The 9,669-nt window shown below is 32.9% G+C and overlaps 1 pseudogene; it reads left to right on the top strand.

The window, feature by feature from the left end:
- Positions 1 to 1,786: 1,786 nt before the first annotated feature.
- LOC131039511 (alpha pinene synthase, chloroplastic-like) lies at positions 1,787 to 5,077 on the top strand (annotated as a pseudogene).
- The last annotated feature ends 4,592 nt before the right edge of the window (positions 5,078 to 9,669 follow it).

The raw sequence follows: 9,669 nt of genomic DNA, 5'->3' as shown, positions 1-9,669 counted from the left end.
TGTAATAGAATTGTCTATAGTGAAGTAACAATGTCAATAAAATAAAATAAATTAAACTGGAATGGTTGCTACGTTCAATAATTGAGATAATAAAAATGCATGTCATACAGCAGTATGCCATTAATAGCAATTTCTAGTGATTGTGGGGATGGGTCCCTATTTCATCTCAAAGGAAACAAACAAACCAATTTCCGCAACTTGTGAAAGTGGGTCCCTATTCCATGTCAAAGAAAACAAACAAAATAATTTCTAATGCTCATGGGATGGGTCTCGATTTCACCTCAAGAAAAACAAACAAAATGAATAAATACAAATGCTCCAAGGCATGTTCAAATGCAACTTGACTTTAAAAAAAAGGTAACATGCAAGCTATCTAATAATATCATCACATGTCAAATAAGATTGGGTAGTTAGCATTTTAAGTAGATAGAATTTTCAATAAAATAAATTTGTTTAAAATTGGAATGGCTGTAGTTTTCAATAATTGAGAGAAAAAATATATGTCATCCAATGGTATGAGAATAATAGTGATTTCTAGTACTTGGGGGTGGGGCGGTGGGTGTCTATTTTGTCGCAAAAGAAACAAACAAAATGATTTCTACTTTTTATGAAAGTGGACCCTTATTTCATATTGAAGAAAACAAATAAAATGATTTTAAATGCTTTGAAATGGGTCCCTATTTCACCTCAGAGAAAACAAACAAAATAAAGAAATACAAATGCTCCAAAACATGTTTGAATTACAACTGGACTTTAAAAAACAGAAAGATGATGGAATGGCTGTAGTTTTCAATAATTGAGAGAAAAAAAATGTCATTCAATGGTATGAGAATAATAGCGATTTCTAGTACTTGGGGGTGGGGCGGTGGGTGTCTATTTTGTGCAAAAGAAACAAACAAAATGATTTCTACTTTTTATAAAAGTGGACCCTTATTTCATATTGAAGAAAACAAATGAAATGATTTTAAATGCTTTGAAATGGGTCCCTATTTCACCTGAGAAAACAAACAAAATAAAGAAATACAAATGCTCCAAAACATGTTTGAATTACAACTGGACTTTAAAAAACAAAAAGATGATGGAATGGCTGTAGTTTTCAATAATTAAGAGAAAAAATATATGTCATCCAATGGTATGAGAATAATAGCGATTTCTAGTACTTGGGGTGGGGTGGTGGGTGTCTATTTTGTGCAAAAGAAACAAACAAAATGATTTCTACTTTTTATAAAAGTGGACCCTTATTTCATATTGAAGAAAACAAATAAAATGATTTTAAATGCTTTGAAATGGGTCCCTATTTCACCTGAGAAAACAAACAAAATAAAGAAATAAAAATGCTCCAAAACATGTTTGAATTACAACTAGACTTTAAAAAACAAAAAGATGATGGAGGCCACCCTTGTTCCTTAAAATAGCTCTAAATAGCTCTAAATACAGTCTTTCGCCAGCTCGAATCAATCGTATAAAAAGCTAGCTCGTCGTATAAGCACTCATAATAATATCACATGCTTGTTCCTGAGATTTTATCACTCTAACTACATTCTTTCACCAGCTCGACAAGATAATCAATCGTCCGAAAAGTTAGATCGTCGTACAAGCATATATCACCAGCTCCACAAATGAGACTTTCAATCCACATCAGAATATAATTTCTCCAATTGGGATTTGGGTACTCATTATCTTCCACGCTACACATAAGTTAGCGTCGTACCAAGCACAAAAATAAATGTGGAATTGAGGCATTAAATACCCATCAAGCTTTTGCACCTCTCAAATCATTCTGATAATGGCTTCCATCTCTCTTTCTCGTTTCACTCTGGGATTTTCGGGACTCAACTACCCACCCACACAGAAAGCCAGTAATGGGCTTAAGATGTTTTCTCATGTGTTTCCAAAGCCAAGCAGAAGAAGTCTGGATTTAATCCTTTGCAAGGCTTCAACCACTCAACAATCCACTGCGCGTCGCAAAAACAATCATCACCCCAACTTGTGGGAAGATGATTTCATAAACTCCCTTCCAAAAGCCTACAACGTAAGTTACTTTTCAAGTTTTGCTTTGTTCTGTTGATATGTTTTCTTCGCTTGATTTATTGTATTGCGCTGCCTGTAGGCTCCTTGTTATGTAGAACGTGCAGAGAAACTGATTAGGGAAGTGAAGGAGATGTTCAATGGAATGTCAACTCATAATTCTTCTGCCCAGGAACGCCTTTCCATGGTGGACAACGTTGAACGCCTTGGAATCGATCGGCATTTTCAAAAGGAAATAAAGGAGTCCCTTGATTATGTATACAGGTTAGTTTCTTCGAAGAAACTTTTCTGAGAGAATGCTGTTAAAATCAAGATTTGTGCATATCTTTTAGATCTCGTTTCGTGAATGAAATGGGAGATCAATGGAGATCGGTGGCGATAGTGCCCTTCCCTATCCCCTTAGAATGCTGGTGTTACACTACCATAGAATAGTAAGGGCCCTCCCACCCGCCTCTTCCTCCCATCCAAATTGTAGTTAGTAATGGAGGTGTCTGTGAATAAAGTTAAAAAGAATTATGTTGTTTTTGGATTCAATTGTGTTTAAGATTTTACATCAACATTTCAAATCACACTCTATGAAAAATATTGATATATTGAAGCAATCCATTTACTGGGTAATAGGTATTGGAATGACAAACGCATTGGAAATGATGGAGGTAGTTGCACAGCTCTGAACACAATAGCCTTGGCACTTCGAATTCTTCGCCTGCACAAATACGATGTCTCTTCAGGTATGATTTAGGTTATATATAAGACAAACATTTAATGGTATATACTTTTGCTAAAGACATTTTGTTTTAGGAAAGAATCTTTTGTTAGTGGCTTTTCTTTATTAAAGAAAAGTTTCTACTTTATCATTTACTTTATTGCTTTATTGTTTTATTATTAATATATTAATTATATTGAATAATTTTGATAACGATTTATTGTATTAATGATTTTTTTTAAATAATTGAAGCTGTATTGGAGAATTTCAAAGGAAAAGATGGTCAGTTTTTGAGTTCATATGATCAATCAATCAAAGAAATAAAGACAATTCTAAATTTATATCATGTTTCACTCATTGCCTTTCATGGAGAGAAAGTCATGGAAGAGGCTAAAACATTTGCAGCTAGACATTTAAAACAAGTTCTGCCAAAGATCAATTATTCTAATCTTTCACGAGAGGTACCCAATGCATACAAATTTGATAATTTTGCATATCAAAGTATGTGAGTTGTTTTTTCTTAACTGCGTTTGATATTTTTTATTTTTTTTGTGGTGCAATAGATAGAATTTAATCTAGAGTATGGTTGGCACACCAACATGCCTAGATTGGAAACAAGGAATTATATCGACATATATGGAGCTGAAACTTCATGGTATAACAAGAGGACATCTAAGTAAAAATCCATTATCATTATATTTTAATTTTCTAGATATCATATGTTTCTCTAAGTATAAGAGCACAATATCTTCATATACAGGATGACATCTGAGAGTAACAAGAAGATTTTAGATCTAGCAAAGTTAGACTTCAATATGGTGCAGTCCATGCAACAACGAGAACTGCAAATACTTTCAAAGTTGGTAAACTATTTGTGATTGAAATTGATGTTGATACACACAAATAATGTCAAATGGAAAAATAGTAGTATAAAAAAAAATTCTATTAGATAAGTTATGAAAGTGTTATGTTTTGTTTGCATGTTTATTTAGGTGGTCAATGGAGTCGGGTGTTCGCCAACTAACATTTGCTCGCAATCGATATGTGGAATTTTATTTTTGGGCGGCAGGAGGGAGTGTAGAGCCAAAGGATTTTTCTTTTAGAATTCGATTTGCAAAAATTGCTTCTCTTGCAACAGTTATTGATGATATATATGACACATATGGGACACTGGAGGAACTCAAACTCTTCACAAATGCCTTTGAAAGGTAAAACAAATTAAATTTGAACAACCCATACAAAATTAAATGAGACATTTATATTGAGATATTTTAGTACAAAATATTAGTTGTTCATGATATTATTGTTTGTTCTCTTTTTTGTTTAGATGGGATCCAAGCTCTGTGGATTGCCTTCCTGAATATATGAAAGTTGTGTTCATCATGTTTTACGAAATGATGAATGAAATAACATAAGAGATAATCAAAGCCCAAGGACAAGACACACTCGCTTATGCTAGAAATGTTGTAAGTACTTGTAACTAAAGTTCTAACATATACCTATTTGTATTAATAATATAAACTAGCATATATATCTTTAATATTTTTTTTTTAAATAAATGCACATGTATAAATCTCAAACATTTATCCAGTTGATTTATTATATTTTAATAGCTATATGAAAGATATATAGTTGCTAATGCAAAAAAAATGATATTCATAAATGATTAATATGTAATGTAGTGGGATCTGTTCATCAATGCTTACTTGCAAGAAGCGGAGTGGCTAGCTACTGGTTATATACCAACTTTTGAGGAGTACTTGGAGAATGGGAAAATTAGTGGTGGTGCTCGAATACTTATTCTACAACCTGTTTTAACATTAGATACACTTCTTCTTGAGAAAATTCTTCCAAATTTTGATTTTCCTTCAAGGTTCCATGATATTTTGTCACACACCTTTTGATTGAGCAATGATATTAGTACATTCAAGGTATATTCAAAAAATGGAGCTTATCTATTTTTTAATTTCTCTATCCTTCATTTAATGTCTTATTTAATTTATGAAATATTTTTGAGTTAAAATTACAATGTGTGATGAAATACAGGTTGAAGCTACTAGGGGTGAGGAAGCTTCTTGTGTAAGATGCTATATGAGAGATAATCCTAATTCAATAGAAGAAGCAGCTTTGGACTATCTTAATTCCTTCCAAGATGAATTATTGAAAGAACTAATGTGGGAATATTTGAAAAAGGATAGTGTACCAACATGCACTAAAGATCATGCAGTTAATTTGTCAAGAGGTATTCAACTCTTTTACAAAAAGGGAGATGGCTTTAGTGTTGCCACTAAAGATATAAGAGAACATATTTGGAAAATATTGGTTCAACATATTAAAATATAATTTAGGATATTGTTGATATGGTTTTGAGGTGTTAAAAGCTATATTACATAAGCTAATAATCTATGTTAGTATGAGTATTGTTAGCTACATTACCTATTTACTATAAATGTATTGTGTACTAAGTGATGATAGTAAGAATTTTAATCTAATAGATATTCAAACTATATTGTCATCTTCTATTTATGTAATTAGTATGCCTCAATACATTCTATGTACCAAAAAAATAAATTTTTTTGGGTTGTTCACATTAATAGGAAGTAAAATTTAACATGATAATGTTGTGTACTTAGAGTAGACCAATATTGGAAGATGTTTAAATTATTATATTTATTTTATATAAAGGGGTTTGGATATTTTTAAAGACTTAAAAATATTGCATAAAAATTAGACATGATACATATAGATTACAATAATTAGATAAAACTATTGTAATAATAGAAATTGCATATATGTTCACCAATTTATCCTTATATTTTGATGTCAACACAATTATAATTGACATTCTCAATGAAATGAGATTTGAAAATTCAATAGACTATTTCCACATAACCCCCATGAGAGAAATAAAGTAAAATAACTATTTAGAATCCACAATGCAAAAGAGTAACAACACACCACAAGGTAACACCATATGTATCAGGGAAAACCACTTCTATGAGAAGAAACAACTTCAAAAAGAACCAACACAAATCAATGTAGTATCCCAAGAAGAAGATTATAATATGTTGGTAGAATCTCCACGCAAGTATTTGAAGTTTAAAGAACTCTTTCTATATTTACCCATGCTCAAAAGTAAATGAGAACAACATAGTCATGAATCCCAATCTATATTTTCACATATGCAACATAGAAGGTATGGTCAATCTAATTTTAGTAAACAAGCCAGTGGTTACATAAGGTAACCTTAAAAAATGTTCACATGCTTCCTTTTATTAAGACAAGGTTGTACAAAACCACTATGTCCAACATTATATAGATAATTTACCTCAAAATTGTGAGCTCATCAAACCCTGAATTGAAAAATAAATATTATCTACTAATTCTTGTCAATATTTAAGATTTTCTAATGTCACACTAATTTTTTTGAATGATTTTATCTCATGAAATCACAATATGTTACACCCATTTTCACTCAACCTTTGAGATTGATATTAGTTCTTAAATATATCATTCTTGACATTGGATCATATTAGTGGGTACTAATTTGATGTAGTATGTTTCTTGAATTATAAATCTAAACCTTGAAATTTATAAATTTAAAGTTTTAAGTTTACATATTGTAGACACCTAAAAGTTGCACAATGAATTAAGTGAATTTTATTCATTTAATCATTCTTAATTCTTCCTATTAATTAATATCCCTATTCTTCTGATCACCTATTAATTAAATTCAGATTTAATTAATATACCCTTATTCTATCTAAGCCATTTAATTAAATTCGCATTTAATTAAATCCTCCTTCTAACCCATTTAATTAAATTTACATTTAATTGAAATCCCCCTTCTAGCCCATTTAATTAAATTTACATTTAATTAAAATCCCCCCACTTGCAAAATCCTACAAATGTAAGGTGCAACCACAATTGAAATAAATTAATTTTATTTTAATTAAATTCTATTTTCCCCACCCACTCTCCCACTTGCCTCCTAAATCCCCTTCCTAAATTCTTCTAGAACTTATCTAATCCTAATCAATTAGCTTAAACTCTTCAATCATTCCTTTTCCCTAAACTTGAGGACGTCACTTGTCAAATTTGGAGGAAAGTCTTCCAAAAGCAATAATGCCTTTATGTCTTCAACAAGCTAACTTGTTGAGTTCCCCCAAATTTGGAAAGACTCTTACAAATTTATCCCCAAAGTCTTCCAAACCATTAATGGTTAACTCACCCTTTTGGCATGGTTAGAGACTTTTTTCCTAACTCAACCCTCATCTAACCCAGGTGTCTCATCAAGCATTCATGGATTTACCCTTGGATATCCCTTTAACCTTTTCACAAGAGTTTATCCTTTGGGTAAAAGCTTTGTCCAATGGATAACCTTAACCTAACCTTAACCCTTACCCCCTAAGGTAACCATGAGGTCTTCTTAAGCATTTAATACTTCTTTGATCTCCTCTCAAGCAACCTTTTGTTGACAATTGTCACCATTTCATTGGTGAGAATTGTAAACATGGATTGATAGATTTCAATCCTAACCCTTGTTAAGATTATCCAATCTTGACCATCCATTGCCCTATTTTCCCTATAAATAGAGCCCATTCCTTCTTCAAAAATAATCAAGTCTTTGTGCTTCAAACTTATAGTCTCATAATATTAAGCATATTATATCTCTTTGATAGAATAGCATTTTAGATCATTTTGATAGCATTATAATCTTAGATATATCATGTTAATCTCATATCATGTTAGTTTCATCTTAGTATCATCTTCATACTAGTTTAAGCTTCATATCAATATCTTGCATCCTATCATCATCTAGTTTCATATCTAAATCATCACTAGGATCTTGGTTGCATTCCATTTAGATCTTAGAATCATTTAAATCTCATTCTTTAGGTTGTCATCTTAAAGAATCAAGTGCTCTTCACAGCTGAAAGCCACCTTGAATCTTGAATATCCTTGGAGATAGAGGAACATGGAATGATATTAAAGAGTTTAGATTCATTTAACTTGCTTTGTTTGGATTTCTAACCTCTAATGCAATGTTTCATGTGTGTGTGTTTGAGATATTTCCTCCTATTGTAGGTTGACCCCACATTTCATGCAAACTTCATCCACTCTATTCTTGCTTCACCTCATCCATATCCTCTTATCCATACCATCTATCCTATCTATTCATAGCTCCTATCATCCAGTGTTATCTATGATCTTCCTTCACCTTATCCATATCCTCTAATCCATATCCCTTATCCTATCTATTCATTGCTTCCATCATCCAGTGCTATCTACAATGTTTCTACACCTTATCCATATCCTCTAGTCCATATCCCTTATCCTATAGATATTCATTTCTTCTATCCTCAAATGCTATCTACAATCTTGCTTCACTTTATCCATACCATCTATCCTATCTATTCATAGCTTCTAGCATCCAGTGCTATCTACGATCTTACTTCACCTCATCCATATCCTCTAATCCATATCCCTTATCCTATCTATTCATATCTTCTATCTGTTAGGGTTTCAAGCAGATCCAAAACAAATATGAACTAACAATTATATGCAGATTTAAATACAAAAGATAAAGAAATAAAACAGGACACAGATAACATAGAGATTTAACGTGGTTCACCTAGAATGGGTTACGTCCACCATACACAGTCGTCCAATCTTTCTTATTATCCAGCAAAAATAGTACATCAACCTTGCAATGCCTTAAGCATCCCAGCCGCTTATAACATGCATTTTTAGGGCAACAAACAAAGTCGGCCTTTTTAGGGTTTTATTACAATGTTAGTTTTACCCCGGCGAGGATACGTGCTGAGTGTACAGTACTTTGCTGATCAGTCGCCACATTTCAACAATCTCCCACTTGGAGACTTATACTACACGACACCACTGTACATGCAACATCCGCTGGATAAAACACTAGGACTTGACTGGTATAAATTCCACAATTATCAATCAAGAAGACCAACAGAAACTAATGAAGAAATCAGCTTCTCCTGTGGAACTGCCTTTGTGAATATATTGGCAGGATTCTCACTTGTGTGAATCTTCTCAAGCTGTAACTGACCCTCCTCCAAAATAGTCCAGATGAAGTGGTACCTGAGCTGAATGTTCTTTGTCCTTGAATGAAAAGCAGAGTTCTTCGCAAGATGAATGGCACTCTGGCTATCAGTATACAATGGGCGATCCTCCTATGTCTGACCCAATTCCTCCAGAAAACATTGTAACCAAATCATCTCCTTGCTGGCTTCTGTAGCAGCAACATACTCAACTTCAGTGGTTGAAAGTGCAACAACCTTTTGCAGCCTAGAAACCCAACTGACTGCAGTTCCTCCTATAGTAAAAACATACCCTATAGTACTCCTCCGTGAATCAATATCACCCGCTAGATCAGAGTCAACAAATCCACTTAGAGAAGCATTGGATCCTTTGAAACAGAATACCTTCGTAGTAGTTCCTTTCAAATACTGAAGAATCTATTTCACAGCATTTCAATGTTCCATACCCGGATTACTCATAAACCTTCTCACAACTCCCACTACATGTGCAATATCTAGCCTTGTGCATACCATTGCATACATCAGACTGCCAATAGCTGATGAATACGGGATATTAGACATTTTATTAACCTCTTCCTGTGCCTTTGGGCACATCTCCTTAGTCAATTTGAAATGACTGGCCAAAGGTGTACTAACTGCTTTTGCATCCTGCATGTTAAATCTTTTCAACACCTTCTTTATATACTCACTTTGGGACAAATTCAAGGTTCTATTTTTCCTATCCCGTGTAATCCTCATACCGAGAATTTGCTTAGCTGCACCCAAATCCTTCATAGCAAATGACCTGGCTAGTTTCTGTTTAAGATCATTTATATGTTGCATGTTAGACCCAGCAACAAGCATGTCATCAACATAAAACAACAG

Source organism: Cryptomeria japonica, chromosome 5, assembly GCF_030272615.1.
Source record: "Cryptomeria japonica chromosome 5, Sugi_1.0, whole genome shotgun sequence".
Taxonomy (NCBI): domain Eukaryota; kingdom Viridiplantae; phylum Streptophyta; class Pinopsida; order Cupressales; family Cupressaceae; genus Cryptomeria; species Cryptomeria japonica.
The sequence above is the reverse complement of the archived record's forward strand: the minus strand, read 5'-3'. Positions and strand labels throughout refer to the sequence as shown.